At 38.7% G+C, this 21,039-nt stretch overlaps 1 long non-coding RNA gene across 1 annotated transcript; it reads left to right on the top strand.

The window, feature by feature from the left end:
- Positions 1-195: 195 nt before the first annotated feature.
- Positions 196-2,690, top strand: LOC127509590 (uncharacterized). Its single transcript, XR_007929283.1, has 4 exons — positions 196-327; positions 818-938; positions 1,129-1,258; positions 1,583-2,690. It is a non-coding gene; the product is annotated as an uncharacterized LOC127509590 (long non-coding RNA).
- Positions 2,691-21,039: the final 18,349 nt, after the last annotated feature.

Genomic DNA, 21,039 nt, shown 5'->3' with positions numbered 1-21,039 from the left:
TTTTAAAATGAAAGAGGCTGCCTTTATAAATATCTTTAATATACTAAAAAATAACGTATCAGGCTACAAACAAATAAATCAAATAAGTCACGAATAAGCAAACAAATCCTCACAGAACTCTTTGAACCTCAAAGAAGAGTTTTGACATTCAAACCATAGTGACTTGCTCATACAAGCCAACTGTTTGGAAAAGATGTGTGTGATGAGGGAACGTTTTAAAACAGGAGGGAGTGTTCTTCAGTCTTGGGACAGACTGGAGCAGCAACTCAGACGCAGAACTGCAGGGGCACTTGTAAAGAGCACACATCTTCCCAAACTCTCTGACTGGTATGTAAACATTGGTATTTAGACCTGCACACTTCTATTATTCCAAGAATCTAGATTGTTTTTGTTCTTTTTATCAGTTTAAAGATTTCATATTTTATTTTTATTTTTTTGAAATGCATTTTATATATATATATATATATATATATATATATATATATATATATGAAATTTTCTTCATGCATGTAAAACAGAATAGATATATTTTCTATTTTTACATGCACATGGTCTTACAGACCGTGAAGAAAATTTCATGCACAGCTATCAGGCAAGTCAGCACAGATTGTGCCCTGGAACCAAATAGTGTTTATGCACCAATATTATTTTTAGGATTAAGATTAATTGTGAGTTTAGTAGCACAGGGCTTGATTGATCTCTCAGTAAGCATACATCATCTGCTTAGAAGAGTAAAGAAAAAGACCTGGGCAGTGATTTTAACATTTTCTTGGGAAAGAAATTTGCTTTCAGGAGTTTTTTGGTTGTGATTGTGCAGGAAACATCAAGAACTAGGATGAGTTTCAGGGTGAGCCTGTTGTTCCTGACCATGACCGTGGTCATAGTCTGTGGTCAGAAGAAACGCCCTGCAAAAGAGGAGTGGAACTACCGTGACGGCTGTGAGCGGGTCTTTTTTATTTAATAAAACACATACTGGTTTATTTTTGCATTTATATGTTCTGGCTGCTATGCTATGAAGTATGGTTTCACAATTTTTCATTCATATGAACCTAAAAAAAATACACTAGATAACATTACTGTTGTTTTGTTTGATAAAACTGTAAACAATATTGCTGTTTGGGTCCTCAGCTGAGAAAGTAAGCATGCGAGGAGTTGCAAATCTGACTCAAGTGCTTGATGACTGGAGGTTTGACATCTTGAACCAAGTTAAAGGACTCCTGCAGAACGACCATCAGTCCTTGCTGCCTGACTACTCCAGGTAGACTTTCATGAGGTTCAATGTGTCACATCAAGCTCTCAGATTCAGGCATTCTTTCTTTGCACAGAAAAAAGCAGGAACACAACATTGTTATTTTGGTATCAGCAGTCATGTCAAAATGTGGACTGTGTTCTTTTTAGAGCAGAACATTTCATTATGCTGGAGACTTTGCAAAATATGTTATGTGCTTAATGGGGAACTTCCTGGCTCCTTATGGTTTGGAAACTAGTCATCTTCATCTTATTCCTCAATGCTCTTTGCCAACCAGTGACTGAGCTATACTGTGCTTCTCTCATATTTCTTTCTCTCTTTAACTCTTTCCAGGATCCAACCTCTCTCTGAGGCACTAGATGACTTGTTCAAAGAGTTCAATGCCCTGAAAACTCATCTTGGTGAGCTGACAGAGAAGTTTGGACCATTGGAAACCTTTATCGATGAACTGAAGACCGAGAGGGCCAGTGCCAGCGCAGCACCTGCTAACCCGGTGCGCAGACGGGTCATTAAGAAGGCGCCTGTTGTCTCCTAAAAGCTCTGTGCTTGAGTAGAGCTGGGTCTCTCTTAACAGCAAACGACTATCATATAGATTCGTTTCGCAGTCTTTCTTTGAGCTTCTCACTCTTTTGGCATCTTGTTGCTGTATGTTGCTGGGAAACAGGTAATAAACAATATGCTGAACTTGGTGAATGTCCCTCTATGTGGTTTATCTGAAAGCAGCAATTTAAAACGTGACAGCCTGCTCATAATTACTGTTGCAAAAAATAATAGACACAGCTGTTACCATGGGACTTTATTTTTAGAATACCTTCTATTACTCCTAATCAAAAAGAAACAAGTATGCATTGGGGTGACACTTTAGTTTAGGGTCCAGTTCTCGCTATTATCTAGTTGCTTATTAGCATGCATATTATTGGCTGTTATATTCATACTTATAAAGCACATAGTAATGCCTTATTCTGCATGACCATATTCTACATCCCTTAATCCTATCCAATATCTAAACTTACCTTAATATCTATTAATAAACAGTAATTAGGAGTTTATTGAGGCAAAAGTCATAGTTAATAGTTACTTAATTGTGAGAATTGGACCCTAATCTAAAGTGTTACCCGCATTTGTTATTCAGCACAAGAGTATTTCATTTCACTGACTTTAATCCTGTAGTTGGAATTAGTCTGTATGAGTATATTCAAATATGCATGACTGTCAGTGAAGTGATATGTTGTATTTGCACCTCTCAAAATGATCAATGACTCATGCAGGTATAAACTGATTATGTACAAGCTAAGAACATTTCAGGAACAAAATAAATCGTGTTTTTCCATTGTGTATTTATGCTTATAATCTGATGAGCATGGTAATTAGATGCTTAATATCTCTTGGCTCATATTTGCCATCTCATGTAAGCTATAATAAATTCAGTCTGTTGCATTCACTCCTAAGTTTCGGTGTGTTAGCTAACTTTTGACATAATTAGCTTTGTGCATAATAGTGTGGTGTTTATTTTGTATAATAGTCAACCAGCTTTCATTATATTTGTGTTTGTCTCATTCTCTTTTCTCAGCAACTTTTACAAGAAGCACTTTCAAAAACATTTGTTTCATTATTTATTTGAACTCCTAAATATAATGAATCATAAATCTATCTATCTATCTATCTAATACAGTTTTTCCACGACCAAGAATCAAGAAGACCAAGCAGCATTAGATGAAAGGTCCATTTTTTTATTTGATACTGTTTATATCATATTTATGGCCAGTAATTTGGTAATATAAGGTCTTCTGTAGCACTTTATTACTATAATTCAAAATGTACCCCCTCATTAAAACACATATAAAAATAAGAGTCAGCGCTATCATTTATTGACTCTGTCACAGTTTCAATCTCAGCTTCCCAGTCAACAGCAGAACTGCAGTGGCTTATACAAGTATTTTGACATTTTTGGACATCAAGGCCAAATACAATTAATGTTTTTCATTGCATAGATCAAAAACGATCAAAAAGCAAATATATATATTGTTATATATTGCTATATAACACAAAGACATTCATTCGTAGGTGTGTCTAAAGTGTCCAAATACATTTTGTGACCCTACACATACTATACACACAGGACCTCATTTATGAAACGATTTAAGTAAATTATTCATAAAACCATTCTTACGTAAATTGTTGCATTCAATTCAATAAAACAATTTATGTAAGAAGTTTTACAATTGATTTACACAAAAATTCTGTTTATGTTTCATGAACGAGGCCCACAAACCACAGACTGTAATGCTTATATGTGACCACCAGGAGGAAATACAGTGTTGTGTCTCTCTGTGAGTATATATTACAGTTTTTCTCAGTCACTTTGGCTCAATTCTCAAATTAGTCTTTTTTTCTCAAAATAATAAGTTCAGGTTACCAGTTACCATACCACATCTTTTATGTCCGTTATATCATCTATGTCCAAACGGAGCAACACCAACAGATAAAATTAGCAAAAAATATATAAATAAGTATACACTTGATGACAGAGGCATCATAAATCTCAGAAGGAAGTCTCTTACATCTTTGAAGATTTATGAAGCATCTCACTCAAAGGCGGGCAGAAAAATTGTTAAACAGCCCTACATTGTATAATCATCTCTTATTCCCATAAGTATCTTGAGCTGTAAATTCATTTTCATGACTGTAATCCATCACTGGTGCAATGGAATTTGAAAGTTATTGAAAGTCTTGTGTGACTGTATCAAGTCAAATCTTCCTTGGTTGCTTATCCACATTACTGTAAAGCATTATACATACTGTAGCACACATGCAGGCTAACAAACCTGCATAGTTCATACAAAAATGAAAATTCAGTCATTTACTCTTATGTCATTCAAACTCTGTATGACACCCTTCTGTGGAACATAAATGGAGATGTTAGGAAGAATGTTCACACTGCTCTTTTCCATACAATGATAGTGGATGGAGACTAGGGCTTTCAAGCACCAATGAAAAAATTGCAATAAAAGTAGTCCATTTATGTTCCACAGAGGAAGTCAAAGCATAAGTCATAAGATTTGGAACACCATGAGGTTGAGTAAATAATGGTATTTTCATTTTTGAGTGCACTATATCTCTTTAAAATGGCTTAGTTATAAGTCTGACTGATAATCAGTTTTTATCAGAAAGCATTTCAGTATTAGCTAGAGATGTTTTAATGCCTGTTCCTCAGAGATGCAAAAAACAATCAAACAAAAGATATGTAAGACAAAATACCCTGGAAATAACCATACTTTCAGGAGCAGTGGCCTGGTCCTCAATGCATCTTAAAAACTTGGGGTCTTTGTCTTTTTACAGATTTATTTCATTTACTCTTATAATTGCTTTTGGTAGACCAAATACTTTATTCTTATCTGAAGTACTTTTTAATTGAATTTATTGCCCCTCCCCCTGAAATGTTATGTCTTATACATAATAGAAATATATTAAAAACAGTACTACTAACTTATAAAGATTGAGTACACTGCAATTAAAGTCTGTTAAATCATTGATGCAACTTAAAACAATCACATTTTCTGAATGAGGAGTTTAATTTTATTTTTGTGTAGCTCAACATTTTTGAGTTAACTCTTATGCTTATATTATTATTTTTAAGTTTACTAAGTGACAAAAAATGATGTCATCCACGTCACGTCGTTGCTCTAACCGACATTATCAGAAGAATCCATTCAACATTAAACAGAGTTGCAGCAAATTTCAAGTTCCCAGCATGCTATGCATCACACTGTGAAAGGAGAATAAATGTTGAAATTGAGCGTTATTTTGTGTGTTTTTGCACAAGATTAATACAGTGGAAGATTTGTTATTGTTTAATGTTCTGTTATTTTGGTATTTAAAGGTGTTTCTGTGATGTTGAAGTTTTGTAGGGTTACCATGAAGAGTAGTGCCTGTGGTTAGGTCGAGAATGGGCTGTAAATCTTCAAGGGTATGTTAATCAACTGTTAATCAACTGCATGTTGATTAACAGTTCATGCAAGTAAATAGTGATAGTCTCTTTGATAGTTACATTAGAACATGCTATTAGCTTGTAGTGCTGTTGCTAACTAACATTTAACCATAAAGATTAGGTGCTAGTTTATCCAGTATTTCAATTAAATTGTAATTAGCGAGTTTGTGTAGTACAAAATACATTTTTTTAAGTTCTACTATGATAATCTTTGAGTTGTTTACTTAAATGTTTTGAGTATTCTGAACTTATCAGGTTTTAAAACCACTGCATCAAAATAACTGAAAAATGAGAAACATTACATGGTAAACAACAGTTTTAAGTACAGTGGACTTAAACATTAAATCAAATTAAAATTAAAAAGTTTGACTTGTTATTTATAATTATTGTTTACTTTGGTTGCTTTACTTAATTTTTTTTTAGGTAATCGGTGTCTACAAAAAATTTGAGCATTCTTATCGTGTTTTACAGTGTACAGTGAACATATTGCATTTGCACACAGGTGCGCATGGTAAATTTAGATATGATACGCCTTATGAAATACTAATCTACAGTGGTCACTTTTGATTTAAGACTGACTTAAAAAAAGAAGCTTTCAAACAAGGGTCAGAGCAAGGCATTTTGACCATTTTCAACATTTATAAATTATATGGCTTGAACACTTGGTATGGCTTTAACCTTGAGTCATGGACCACTTACGTCATGCAAGTCTCCTAGTTCTGGGAAAATGCCCATAAGGGGCATCTTTTATTGATTTCTCAGTCATTTACAGAGCGTAATCAAAAGCTCAATTGTAAAATTGAGATGGCGATTTTAGGAAGTTGGGAAGGACAGTGACTGCACTGGAATGATGAAGTTCCACATTTATTAGTTTCTGTTGAGCTCTCTAGTTTGATTCAAGGCCAGTGCTCAGACAATGTCATGGCACTGAAAAAAGCACCTCCTACTGCAAGCTAAGTGAACTGCAATGTGTGCTTGAAAGATCTCTGGGGATTGACTCTGAGGGCAATTAGTATTACTGTCATAAATCCATAATAGATTCATACTGGATATATGGCAGCAATGTAGTAATGATTTCAACTATCAAGCTATCAAGTAGATGAGAGATCAATGCACATGATATCATAAATTAATACCAGAATCATTGCAAGTGTGCCTTACTCTGTACAAAGTATACATCACATTAATATTATAGTATTTTTATAGGACAGGGTTTAAATTCAACACTGTTTTATACAATATGTAACAGGTGGTACTCCATCTTTTTATCCACTAAGGCCTAAGGTTGGAGATCACTGTCATAAGGTATTTCCTAGTATTTCACTCTGTTTACCTATATAAAAATTAAACATTTATATTAACATATGTGATATGATATGGTAAATTGTTATTTGCTGTAGTTGGAAAATCCTCTGCTGTAGTCCACATTTTTCGAATTTTCTAAGTATGTTTTTTATAAATGCTAATTAATTCTTTCTTGCTTGCTTCATGTCTTTCTTGGACATCTTTATGTAACATAGTCAGTACAGTCACCCCCCATGAGAGAGGGCACGCATCAATAAAAAGCAGCGACAGACACGCTTTAAGTCTTGACTGAGTTCCAATCAAAGTGCACATCTTGACCAAAGATTTAACAAGCTCTTGGAGACTGAGAAGTTAATCCAAAGATATTGGAGGTCTTATAACTGCAGACGCTGCCAAGACGATAAAATCTGAAGAATTATGTTAACTCATTTCCGGGTTAAACATCAAAGCAACAAACTGCAATAACCTCGACCTAAAAGGCCAAATTAAGAGCATTATTAGATTTTAACAAATACATTTGAATGAGGAAAGGGATTATTTAAAGAAATGCCTGCAAACATTCAGCATCTCTGGCATCTGGGTTTGTGAGCATTTTGAATTCAATAAATTAGAGTCGTGATTCAAGTGCATCATTCTTGGTAGGCTATTTTGTGCCAGACGGACTTACTGTGACCCTACAGAATCTAAGAAGGGTCCATTTACTGTTCACTGAAACACTGGCAGAGTGTACAGCTGAACCTTAATAAGTAGAGATCGGCTACAAATAAATGGAAAACATAAATATGGCTTTTCTTGTTTATGCTGTTCACTGTCCTTCAAAAACATTTATTCTGCATAACTCAACCTTCTAACTTGATTTACATTCAATTTTGTAGAGCAACCAAAGCATTATTTTTGTCCAAGTAAAAATAAATCAGAATGAAAGAGCAAAACAAAGGGATTCAAAGAGCAAATTTATAGAAAACACAGAACAGTTTTACTTCCGGTCATTGAACTGAGGTCAGATATTTAACTCAGAACCACTAAAATGATGGGGAGGATAATTCTATAAGCTTGATCTGTCATGCCATATGCTTTACATAACTGTAAGCTATGAATAATAAAGTCCTAACACATATGGGATTTGACATACAATAGCTCAGGAATTCATTGTTTTTTAATTTTAAAGGATCCGTAAAATCCTTAGCTAAAAACAACAACAAATATCTCTTTGCATTTGAGGATTTTTATGTAATATCTGACAGCACAGATGTTTAATGGGACATAAAATAGTGACAGGGATTTCATATGAAAAGAAAAGATTGTATGGTAGACAGACATGGCAGATCAAAATAAAGTAGTAAGTAACGAAGTAACAGATGTAAAAGTTACAAGAGAATTTCAAAGTACTTTTTAAATTTTTTCAAATAGGCAGCTGCACCTATGCTAATGCCAATTGCCGAAAAAGTAGTGTGCATGATTGCAATTGTGATTATTGCTTTTATACAACAGTTCAATAAATAAGTTAATATCGAGCAACTTAGATTTTAGACACAATATTAAAAGTTATTTTGTCTATTTTTGCTTCGCCAACGAAAACACATCTTAAAGGGGAGGTATCACACACAGTTTCTGCCAAACTCATGTTATCCTAGAGTACCTATAGAGCAGTAGTGCATCCTTCATATCTTCAAAAAGTGTTTAGTTTTATCATATTTATAAAAGATACATATGCTGTACCGAGTCTTTCAGAAAACAGCCGAGCAACTGGAGGCATGCCGTGTGAGCGGAGCTAAAGAGTGACGAGCACACGCAGCTTTTGAGTAGCAATCGTCTGCAAGCTATCAATGGTCAGCTAAACAAATGTATTTAAACACACACAATACACCAACGTATTATCCCTGGATAACTTTTGAATCACCATAATGAATATAGCGTATAGTGAATGATGAATAATGAATTTATGAATTCACTACGTTCGTGTTGTTTACATTATATGCACTTAGGCGCCTATTGCCAACAAAACAGACATTTGAAGCAGTTTTACTCACCACCTGTGGTTCCGACTCATGACCGGGATCATTACCGCTGTGGCCGCTCCATCTTTCAGTTTCAAACGATCTGTAAATCCAGCGTAGAACTGGGCCTTGTTTATGAAACCATAAGCGCCGATCCTGAGGGCTTGAGCAGCCACGAAAAAATGAGATATTCTCCATTAATTTTAACCAATAAAAAAAGTTATTGCAACTATCAGTTTCTATGGTTATTTTAATGACAAATATCGAGAGCGCATCAATGTAATGCGTGAGCACAAAACTCTCAGCTCCACTTAACACTGGGTTTTTTAGGAAGCAAGGTTATCTTTCCCGCAGAACCAAAAACACACTTCATTGGTGACATTGTTGATTTTGTGACTCTTCTGGGAGAAGTGCCCGCACAAGGAATTCCGACCTTCATGACGTCACACAGCCCCATACTCGTAAAAAAGACAGCAAAGTTTATGAGGATTTGGAAGAGTATTTTTGGCACAGAAATACTCCATCATACTTCCAACTCGTGTTTTGAAACTTTGGCCATGTTTAGCATGAGAATGCAACTCTTTAACAGTGTAAATCAGTCAGAATACATGAAATAGCATTACACCCCCTTTTAAGGAAGTTAAAGCAACACAGCAGTGGTTGCAAACGAATCGTTTTTGAAAGATTCTGTTGAGTGAATGATTCAATGACTCATTCATTAAGATGCTGACAGTAAATTGTTTAATTTCTGAGTTAATCAGTGTTTTGAACAAGTCAGTTCTCAATACTCACTCATAAAGACAGTCACTTGTCGCCACCTTTTGGCATAATGAGAAAGATTCTGTGCAAAATCTCCACCACCTACGCACAATAAAAAATAATATTAGCCATACAGTTTCTCATTTATACAGTTTAAACAAATTTATTGCATTAAAAATGTATTGTATCATAGAAAGCCCAATGTTGAGAGTAAAAGAAAAAAAAATCTAAATAGCATTGCTTAATCAAAATAATGATTTAATACAGTCGTGTGCAATTTGACACAATTAAAATATTACGTTTCATAATATAGTTGACATTTAATGCTGCAGAGATTTTTATATCTAATACACTGGATAAAGCAGTGTGCTATTGTCAAGGTTTAGACAAAAATCACAATATGTCAGAGCATATTTGATGAAAGTTATTTCTTATAATTGTGAAATGAATAATAGGAAACACCACACTGGACATTCAGTGGGAGTTAAAGAAGTGCTCTGGTTGCACTTGACTGAGAGAGATCATTATTTTCAATTATGGCATAGGGTGGGATGGGACACATTACACAATCTTACAGTGTTTCAAACAGCTGTGCCAGGGATTAATCGAATAAAAGGGAGATGGAAAGGAGATTAAGTGGTCCTCTTCTTTCACAGCTTTCAACTTCAAGAACGTCTTTGCAGTCTTGTCAAAAGATTATAACCATTTGACATGATGGTGATGGAGGCTCAGCCTGCTGTCTTGTGCTTTGATAAAAAAAAAAGAGAGAGAGAGAGAGAGAGAGAGAGAGAGAGAGAGAGAGAGAGAGAGAGGGAATTAATGTGATCCAAAAACCTGTAGATTATCTCATTTCAAATGGACAAAACCAGACCGAGATAAGCAATAATGTTTATCAGAACTATAAATTTAGCTGTGCCACATGTCCTACATTCAGATTGTGACAAGCTGGATGCTGAATGCTTGGAGTTCTCAGGAAGTTTTGCTTCTTTCTGAGCTTTTGACATTGCATTTTCACAAAAGTGACATACCCTTTTGGAACACATCTTGGAGAAATGCCAGGTGACAAAGAGATGCCGAAATGCAACGCTGTGCTGTTAAACTGTCTCCGCCAAGGCACGGTTCCTGTTAGCGCACCATGAATCCGAATGCCTTAGACATTTATGGATGACGTGATAATTTAATCTGAAGCGACCTGCCAACGGGGTCAAAAGACCAGATAATTCACTCTGCAAATTTGTAGTATCTGATCATATGACAGTGCAGATCATTAAAACAGTTGCCTTCGATTTATATGAACTAGTTTTTATAAGCGGTTTTAATGTGGAGAATGTTTAGCAATATGTTCTTACAAGAACATAACAATAAGTTAATATTGAGTAAAATACATTTTAGACACAATATTACCATTACTTAGCCTAGTCTATTTTTGCTCCAACAACGAAAACAGTTTCAAACAAAGTAAAAGCAAATTCAAATTAAATGCATCTCCAAGTAGCACACAATGTTTTGTTCTTAAATGAATCAGTTTGGTTCAAACAAATCAGTTTAATGTATTATTCAAGACTCACTTATATAGACGTTCACTTGTCGCCAACTATTGGCGTAACAGTGTGACCTGCAGAAAGAGACAATATATTATAGCTACATTTCATTTACAGTTTGGTCGATTTTTTTTTTATGTATGTATGTATGTATGTATGTATGTATGTATGTATGTATGTATGTATGTATGTATGTATGTATGTATGTATGTATGTATGTATGTATGTATGTATGTATGTATGTATGTATGTATGTATGTATGTATGTATGTATGTATGTATGTATGTATGTATGTATGTATGTATGTATGTATGAATGAATGAGAGAGTTATTGTAATGATGGGTCGACAGAATGTGGATCCATTTGCAGCTATTTTATTAAAAGGACTTACAGAATAGACAGGGCAAAGGCATAGGCATAAACAGGGACAGGCAATGGTCGAGGCAGGCGGCAGACAAACAGAATCAGGGTACAGGCAAGGATCAGGGCAGGCAGCAAAGGGTCGCAGGGAATAAACAGTCCAATCGATAACAGGTAAACAATCCACAGAAAAACGCTCAGAAATGATCACCAAGGCAAATCAAGACTTCGCGATGTGTGAGTGTGTGTGTGTCTTAAATAGTGTGAGTGTGATGCGGTGCAGGTGTGTGTGCGCAATCAGTCCCAGGAATGAGGGCCCATGGGAAACGTAGTCCGAATGAGAACTGATCAGTATTCCGGTGATGGCTCCCTCCGGTGGTCCGGAGGAAGGGCCGAGGGAGCCACATTCGTGACAGAGCCCCCCCCCGTGAGCAGCTCCAGACGCGAGGAAGCAGACGCCGGGGTCTACCACGTGGTCGAGGGGCCGGTCTCTCCGGGTGCGTCCGATGAAATTCCTCTTCCTCGCCTTCGATCATCAAGGGTGGGGGGGGGAGCGGACCTCGGCTCCCTCTGGCTCCCCTCTCGGACCCCCGGCAGGTTTCAACAGCGAAACATGAAGTGGGAGAGACACGGTAATTAACAGGCAAATCTAAACGAAATGATACTGGAGTTATTTGTTTGATAATTTGAAAGGGCCCTACAAACCTGGGACTGAGTTTTCTGCATGGAAGCCTTAGCCGGAGGTCTCTAGTGGACAGCCAAACCCATTGTCCCACGGCGTACTGGGGATTGGGACGTCGGTGACGATTGGCCTGCATCTCCTGCCTTCTTACGGCGCGTTGTAAGTGCTGATGAGCTTGGTCCCAGGTTTCCTCGCTTCTTTGCATCCATTCAGTGACAGATGGTAGATTGGATGGTTCCCCAGACCAAGGAATAATGGAGGCTGGAAGCCCAAGACGCATTGAAAGGGCATGACACCAGTGGCAGGTTTTTGTAGGGAGTTTTGGGCATACTCCGCCCAGAGCAGATAACGACTCCAGTCCGTCTGGTTGCATTGGCAGTAGGTGCGTAGAAAACGTGTTAATTCCTGGTTCATGCGCTCTGTTTGGCCATTGGACTCTGGATGGTACCCTGAAGTGAGGCTGACATTGATATTGAGGTTTTTGAAGGAGGACCAGACTCGAGATGTGAACTGTGGGCCTCTGTCTGACACAATGTCCTCGGGTAGTCCATAGAATCGGAACACATAATTGCAGAGAAGCTCGGCCGTTTCGAATGCTGTGGGGAGCTTGGCCAGTGGTATAAGTCTGCAGGCTTTTGAGAAACGGTCGATGACTGTGAGAATGGTGGTGTGGCCCTGGGATTCTGGGAGATCAGTGACGAAATCAATGGCGATATGAGACCAGGGACGTTGGGGAATGGGTAGCGGTTGCAACAAACCGGCTGGCGCTTGATGTGATGCTTTGGTGGTCTGACAGAGTGAACAGTTAGAGATGAAGCGGGTGGTGTCGGATAGCATAGAGTCCCACCAGAACTGGTTTTGTAGCAGGTGGAAGGTGGCTGTGACACCTGGGTGACCTGAGCTTGGGAAGTCGTGCACATGATGAAGTAGCCTATTTCGGAGCTGTGCTGGGACGTAGGTGCGGTCAGGTGGGCATGTTGGAGGAGGAGCGGTCTGTTCGTTAGCATGTGTGATCTCTGTGATAATGTCCCATTGAACTGGAGCAAGCAGTAAAGTGTCAGGGATTATGTTCTCTGTCCGTTCCACCTCCTCATGCTGCCGTGACAGCGCGTCTGCCTTGGTGTTCTTAGAGCCTGGTCTATAAAGTTACCGAGAACTGGAAGCGTGTGAAGAACAAGGCCCATCTAGCTTGCCGTGGATTTAGACGCTTGGCGGAACGCAGGTATTTATGGTCTGTGAGAATGGTGAACGGATGTTTTGCTCCCTCCAGCCAGTGACGCCACTCCTCCAGTGCTGCCTTCATAGCCAGTAATTCCCGATTGCCCACATCGTAATTACGTTCAGCCGCCGACATTTTTCTTGAATAAAAAGGCACACGGGTACGTCTTTGGGTTACCTTGGCGCTGAGAAAGGACGGCCCCTATGCCCGTGCTGGAGGCGTCCACTTCTACAATGAAAGGGAGTTCAGGGTCTGGGTGACGGAGAATGGGTGCTGAAGTGAAACGCTCCTTTAGCTCCTGGAAAGCCTGTACTGCCTCAGAGGACCAGGTGAGACGTGAGGACTGCCGCTTGGTCATGGACGTTAACGGGGCTGCAACGCCGCTGAAGTTCCGTATGAAATCGCCTGTAGAAGTTGGCAAACCCCAAGAACAGTTGTAATTCCTTCAATGTGCGAGGTTGTGGCCAATCCAGTACCGCCCTCACCTTACTGTCATCCATGGCCACGCCCTCACGGCTGATAACGTAACCTAGAAAGGTTGTGGAGGTTTGGTGAAATTCGCATTTCTCAGCTTTTGCATATAGTTTGTGTTGTATCAGTCTTTGAAGTACTGCCCGTACGTGCTGAACATGTTCCTCAAAAGAGTTGGAATAGATGAGGATGTCATCTATGTAGACTATGACCCAGCGATTGAGCATGTCACGGAAGACGTCGTTAATGAAGTACTGAAAAACAGAGAGACTGTTGGACAGCCCGAACGGCATGACGAGGGTCTCGTAGTGACCAGTGGCTGTGGAAAAGGCTGTCTTCCATTCGTCCCCCTCTCTGATGCGGATTAAGTTGTATGCACAACGGAGGTCCAGCTTGGTGAAGTATGCGGCTTGTCTGAGTTGTTCAAGGGCTGGAGGAACCAAAGGCAAGGGGTACCGGAACTTGACGGTGATGTCATTTAATCCACGGTAATCAATACAGGGCCTTAACCCGCCGTCTTTTTTCTTCACGAAGAAGAACCCTGATGCTGCTGGTGATGTGGACGGGCAGATAAACCCTTTGGCTAGTTCCTCCTCAATGTAGGTTTTCATTGCTGCCGACTCGGGTTGTGACAGGGGAAAGATCCTGCCCTTGGGAGGCGTGGTACCAGGCAGCAGGTCGATGGCACAGTCACCGGGACGATGAGGAGGTAGCTCAGTGGATTTGTTTTTACTGAATGCCACAGCCAGATCAGCATATACTTCGGGTATGTTAAGTTTTCCGGTGTCAGAATCGTGGAGTGAAGCAGTTTGAACTGGCAGGGGGGTGATTTGTTTCAAGCAACTTTTATGGCAGTTAACGTCCCATTGCACAATCTGGCCATCTTTCCAGAAAACGTGAGGGTTATGGGTTCTGAGCCACGGTAGACCAAGGATCACCGAGTTGTTGGGTGAGTGAACAACATAGAAGCGGATTTGTTCATGGTGAAGAGCTCCTACTTGCAAAGCGAGCTCGGCGGTGATATGGACTACTCTGCCTCCACCGATGGGCTTCCCATCTAGCGCCTCCACCGTCAACAGGGAATTACAGTCTGTTAGAGGGATGTTATGATCTTTGATGAATGAGTCTGACATGAAATTCCCAGCGGCTCCAGAATCCAGTAGGGCGTGAGTGGATAGATTTTTGCCATTAACGGTAATTTGAATTGGGATTTTGAAGCAGTTGGAAGAGTAGTTAGAGTGATGTGGAGAACTCACCGCTTTGGGATTGGAAGACTGAGGTTGTACAGGGCAATTGATCTTGACATGGCCAGCCTGGCCGCAGTAGAGACACAGGTGTAGTTGTCGTCTCCTTTCTCTCTCTTCGGAAAGTAGTGGGGTATAGCCAAGTTGCATGGGTTCCAGAGCGGGACTGGCTGAGGAGGATTGCCGGACGGGGTGTCGGGTTCGTAGCAGGTTGTCAATGTGAATGGCCAGTTCAATGAAAGCGTTGAGCGAACTTCCCTCATCCCGGCATGCGAGTTCGGCCTGCAGTTCCAGTGTTAGGCCCCTTCGGAACAACAGCTTTAGAGTGTCCTCAACCCAGTTCGTTTGAGCGGCCAGAGTATGAAATATCAGCGCGTACTCGGCTGCTGTTTGTTTACCTTGGCTGAGAGAAAGTAACTGATCGCCAGCGCTTCTGCCTCCTTCGGGATGTTCAAAGACTTCTTTAAAGTTTCGCAAGAAATCTTGAAAAGTGGAAAACACGGGGTTGTCATCTCTCCACACCGCGGTGGCCCAATCCAGTGCTTTGCCAGTGAGCAAGGAACACACAAACGATATCCGACTGGATTCGGTGGGGTACAGGGACGGTTGCTGGTTGATGAACAGGGAACATTGGAGAAGGAACCCCTTACATCTGGCTGGAGTGCCGTCAAACTTTTCTGGGAGCGCTAGGCGAGGATTGACTGCAGGGGAGGCCGCGAAGCCTGGATTGGCGGGAGCAGCGGGCGGCTGCGTGGCGGTTTCGGCAGGACTGAATCGGAGGCCTTGAAGCGTCTTCACCAGCTCTTCAGTAAGGGAAGTTAAGCGGTTGAGTTGATGTTGATGCACCGCAAGCTGGTTGGCCTGGGCAGTTAATTCAGATGAAATCTGCGTGAGGGCTGCTGGATCACTGTGTGGCGAAGTCTTCTGTAATGATGGGTCGACAGAATGTGGATCCATTTGCAGCTATTTTATTAAAAGGACTTACAGAATAGACAGGGCAAAGGCAGAGGCATAAACAGGGACAGGCAATGGTCGAGGCAGGCGGCAGACAAACAGAATCAGGGCACAGGCAAGGATCAGGGCAGGCAGCAAAACAATCACAGTCCAGGAAACAGGCAAAGATCAGGGCAGGCAGCAAAGGGTCGCAGGGAATAAACAGTCCAATTGATAACAGGTAAACAATCCACAGAAAAACGCTCAGAAATGATCACCAAGGCAAATCAAGACTTCGCGATGTGTGAGTGTGTGTGTGTCTTAAATAGTGTGAGTGTGATGCGGTGCAGGTGTGTGTGCAATCAGTCCCAGGAATGAGGGCCCATGGGAAACGTAGTCCGAATGAGAACTGATCAGTATTCCGGTGATGGCTCCCTCCGGTGGTCCGGAGGAAGGGCCGAGGGAGCCACATTCGTGACAGTTATCTTGCAAAAACCGATAAACGCCACTTTTAAAAAAAATGAACTGACTGCTGTGCGTTATTCTCCACATATAGCACGTTCTGAACCTTAAATACGTTTGGTCAAAAAAGCCGGTATTGTCCACTGTCAAGGCATCGCCAGTTCACGTTTTATATTCTCGTCGCTTTATAATATTAATATTGAACCACTGCACTCACATGAACTGATTTAAATATGTTTTTAGTACATTAATTTATCTTGAGAGAGGAAATGTTGCTGGCTATGCAGGCCTCACTGAGCCATCGGATTTCAACAAAAATATCTTAATTTGCGTTCCGAAGATGAATGAAGGTCTTACGGGTGTGGAATGTCATGAGGGTGAGTAATTAATGACATTATTTTCATTTTTGGGTGAACTAACCCTTTAAAGCTGACTAAAAATTGATGAAGGATTTATATTTTCGACTCCTGCAAGTCCTTGTTCACTATACATGTCTTACATGCTGAAACCTTGGTTGTCCTTTTGCGTTTGTGTGTGTGTGCGCGCATTTGTGTGCACAGTACACGAGTGTTTGAGTGTGTTTTAAATGCAATTACAAAGCAATTACTTTAGTTTTGTTTACCTCGGAAACATGAAATTATCTGCTTTTGCCAAAAAAACGACTGTTGGAGTTATCTGCTTTTGCTAAGAAACAAATGTTTAATATATATAAAAAACGTACTTTCAATAACTTTTTTTATATAACTTAATTTTAAAAAACGTGATTTGTGAGAATTAATAAAAATGAAGTTACCTGTTTTTGCAAATGAACTCTTTATATATATATATATATGCAATAAGCCCATTTATTAGGGTATAAGACCACACGATTTCTTTAAATTAGATTGGTTGAAATAGTTTCTATATGTGCTCCGTGTTACCCACCAGACTTTGTTCCTCCCTGTGGCTTCCTTCAGGCTGTCTGTTCCCTTTTTAAGATTCTGGCCTCCTTTTGGCTGTGGAACTCACTGGATGTGATACTCGCTGCCTCCTCCATCGCTGATGCAAACAGGTCTGCATGAACAATGCCTGAAGAAGTGACATCTACGAATGCATTTTTCCCTGGAATTTTATTTATTTATTTTCCAGATAAATCCAGAAAATGCTTTTGTGGTGTGCTGATCTTATTTATTGGAAAAAAGTGGATGGAGGGAAAATTTCAGGCCTTGACTGACAAGGGTACAAGGCCAATGTGACGGGTTGATTGGGAGGCTAAAATAGCATCAGGTTACTGAATGGCACTATTAAATTAAATGAGGTGGCACATTTTATAGGGTGGACAAATTCCATTTGCTGTTTTAGCCACACGTGAAATGAGTTTTGAGGAAAACCTGAGCAAGATGCTCCGCCATGCTCTCTTCTCATAAGAAGATTTAAGGATTGGAGGATTGGATTACAAACTGCAGCCAAGTAACTCTTGCTGACGTAGAGCTGAGGAACAAATGACTTTACCGATTATCAGAACATTAAATTTGTGCTCAAATGACACTTTGCATTTTCATGCACTCTGTAAGACTGTGTTGTCGAAATAATAATGAGAATATTATGACCCTGAAACAATGTGCTAAGCAGGTAAAAATGTTCTTTAATATTCACAAGAATTTCAAATGATTGCCATTGAAACTACACTAATTATATAGAAGATGGAATTAGACTTTCAGTAGCCAAGGTTACAGGTGCTTAAAATTGATTAAGTTCTGACAAAAAAAAAGAAGCTTCGTATACAATTATGTGATCAGAAATTTGCAATCTGAATTGCATTAAGATGAAGTTGAGACATTTAGCAAGGCAACTCTCATTAACCTCTCCAAATGTAACAGCAAATTAGGGCCAATCTGGTGTATTCAATTATGCATGAGAAAGTCCCTATTTTTCAGCTCAACCAAATTTTCTGTCAACCCATTTGTTTAAAGATTTCCATTTTAAAACAGTGCTTTAAATCCCTTCTGCCTGTGGTGCTGTAATTAATGACGGAGAAAGAACAGAGAAGAGATGTGCAAATTGACTTTTCAGGTATTTCATTAAAATGCCGGTTGCCCACAGGAGCGTCCGCTGATCCGATGAGAGCAGCCACACTCACAGACAGATCTGAGGCAGCAGTAATAGATTCATGGGGCTGGGACTCACAGGGACAGCAGCACAAGTCTCTGCTTGAGCCGTTTTCAATTTTACAGAAGCTCATATCTTGTTCCCCTCTCAAAGGGACTATGCAGATATTCAGAATGGTTTCATTAGGAATAGCTGTTAAATGTGGTTTTATGATAAGAATATGGTAGAAATTGGTGCCAGAACCATCAGAAAAAATCTAAAATTAACCTAGCACGAAAGGGTTAGTTCACCCAAAAATGAAAATTCTGTCATTAATTACTCACTCTTGTGTCGTTCCACATCCGTAAGACCTTCTTTCATCTTCAGAACACAAATTAAGATCTTTTTGATGAAGTCTGAGAGGTTTCTGTCTCTCTATAGAGATCCAATGCAACTACCACTCCAAGGTCTAGAAAGGTACATCTAGAAAGGTATTTTTACAAAGAAAAATACATCATTAAAGTACTCCATGTGACTCCATTGCCTTAAACTCAGTTTTATGAGGTGACGTAAGTGCTTTGTTTGTGCAAAAAAACATAATTGACCACTTTATTTCACAACACACCTGTAAATTGAAATGAAAGAACCAGAAACGCAGAAATTATTCAGATTTCCTAACCTGATTTTGCCAAGTAAGACATGTTCCTGGATCAATATATTTTGTTGATCCTGGATCCAATAGAACATAGATAACAAAACAAATGTTTAAACTGAGAAATTTTACAATTTTATGCCCAAAATGAGCTCATTTCAAATTTGATGCCTGCTACAGGTCTCAAAATAGTTGGGACAGGGACATGTTTACCATGGTGTAGCATCTCCTCTTCTTTTCAAAACAGTGTGAAGACGTCTGAGCATCAAGGTTATGAGTTTCTGGAGTTTTGGTGTTGGAATTTGGTCCATAACTTATCCCTAAAATCAGAGGGAAATGAATAACACTGATGTAGAAGCACCTAACCCTGTTTGTAAGCCAAAACTTGACATTAACTGTAAACTTGTCCCCCAAATCTTATTGGTTGATTGGAATGTTGTTCCAGGATCAACAAAGATGTCGATTCAGGGCCATGTTGTACTTGGTGAAACCACGTTCACCCTACTGGTCAATGGAGACAATTATATATATATATGGCATGCCATTCAGGAAATTATTGTATTTATAATATGAAGTTTGAGTATATGGAATGAAAGTCTGAATATATGGAATGAAACTTGAATATATGGAATGAAAGTTTGAATATATGGAATGAAACTTGAATATATGGAATGAAAGTTTGAATATATGGAATGAAAGTTTGAATATATGGAATGAGCATCTGAATATATGGAATGAAACTTGAATATATGGAATGAGCATCTGAATATATGGAATGAAACTTGAATATATGGAATGAAAGTTTGAATATATGGAATGAAAATTTGAATATATGGAATGAAGGTCTGAATATATGAAATAAAAGTTTGAATATATGGAATGAAAGTTTGAATATATGGAATGAAAATTTGAATATATGGAATGAAGGTCTGAATATATGAAATGAAAGTTTGAATATATGGAATGAAACTTGAATATATGGAATGAAAGTTTGAATATATGGAATGAAAGTTTGAATATATGGAATGAGCATCTGAATATATGGAATGAAACTTGAATATATGGAATGAGCATCTGAATATATGGAATGAAACTTGAATATATGGAATGAAAGTCTGAATATATGGAATGAAAGTCTGAATATATAGAATAAAGGTCTGAATACATTGGATGAAACTTGAAACAGTGCTTCTCCTCAGGTGGATTGACATCACAGAGTTTACTGATATTTTGGAACTGATGTGTAAATGGTATCTCACCGATAAAAAAACATTGTTGTTTAAATTTATTTGTAAAGTTGTTCTGGTAATTTTACAGCAATTTACCGGGATTACTGTGTGAAAGTTGCTAATGGAAATGTGATCCTCAAAATGACAGGATATAGACTACAAAAACATTTTTGTGTTGTTTGGAATATGACCAGCTGTTGCCAAAATTTGTCTAGTTCAACAAAGTATTGGAAAATATCATGGAATGCCATTTTTAAAGTCATGGAACTCAGAAGGCTACAGCACTGATAACCAGGGTTGGGAAGGTTACTTTTAAAATGTATTTCACTACTGATTATAAAATACATGCTTTAAAAAGTAATTTGTAATGTATTTTGTTAGATTACACAAGTTTTTTAACTTAATCTAAATACTTAGGAATGCTGTGGAATACTAATAAAGTATGTAACACAAAGGGGCCACCAAACATAGGACTTGGTTTTCCTCTGCATGCCATCTCTATATCAGCTTTCTACAATATTTCTTGAAGGAAAAAAAATGCAATGAGCAAAAAGAAAAGAAAAGAAAAGAAAAGAAAAGAAAAAAAAGAAATGCTGATGCTCAAAAAGGCAACACGGTGCATCAAGAGCTGGGGGGTGTAAACTTTTTGAATTGGATGAACAAGGTAAATTTATACTTATTTTGTCCTCTGGGTAAATTTATACATATTTTGTCTTCTGGAAAACCTGTAATTATTAGCTTCTGAAGGGCAGTACTAAATACAAAATAAAAATAAAAAATATGATCTTTAAAGAAATTGGACATGGAGGATTTTCTGAAGAACAGCAGCCAGTTTAACTGTTCAAGACAAACAAGTGTCTCACAAACAACTATCACATC

The sequence above is a fragment of the Ctenopharyngodon idella genome, chromosome 3 (assembly GCF_019924925.1).
Source record: "Ctenopharyngodon idella isolate HZGC_01 chromosome 3, HZGC01, whole genome shotgun sequence".
NCBI classification, from domain to species: Eukaryota; Metazoa; Chordata; class Actinopteri; order Cypriniformes; family Xenocyprididae; genus Ctenopharyngodon; species Ctenopharyngodon idella.
Note: the sequence above shows the minus strand (reverse complement) of the source record. Positions and strands in the feature narration are given on the sequence as shown.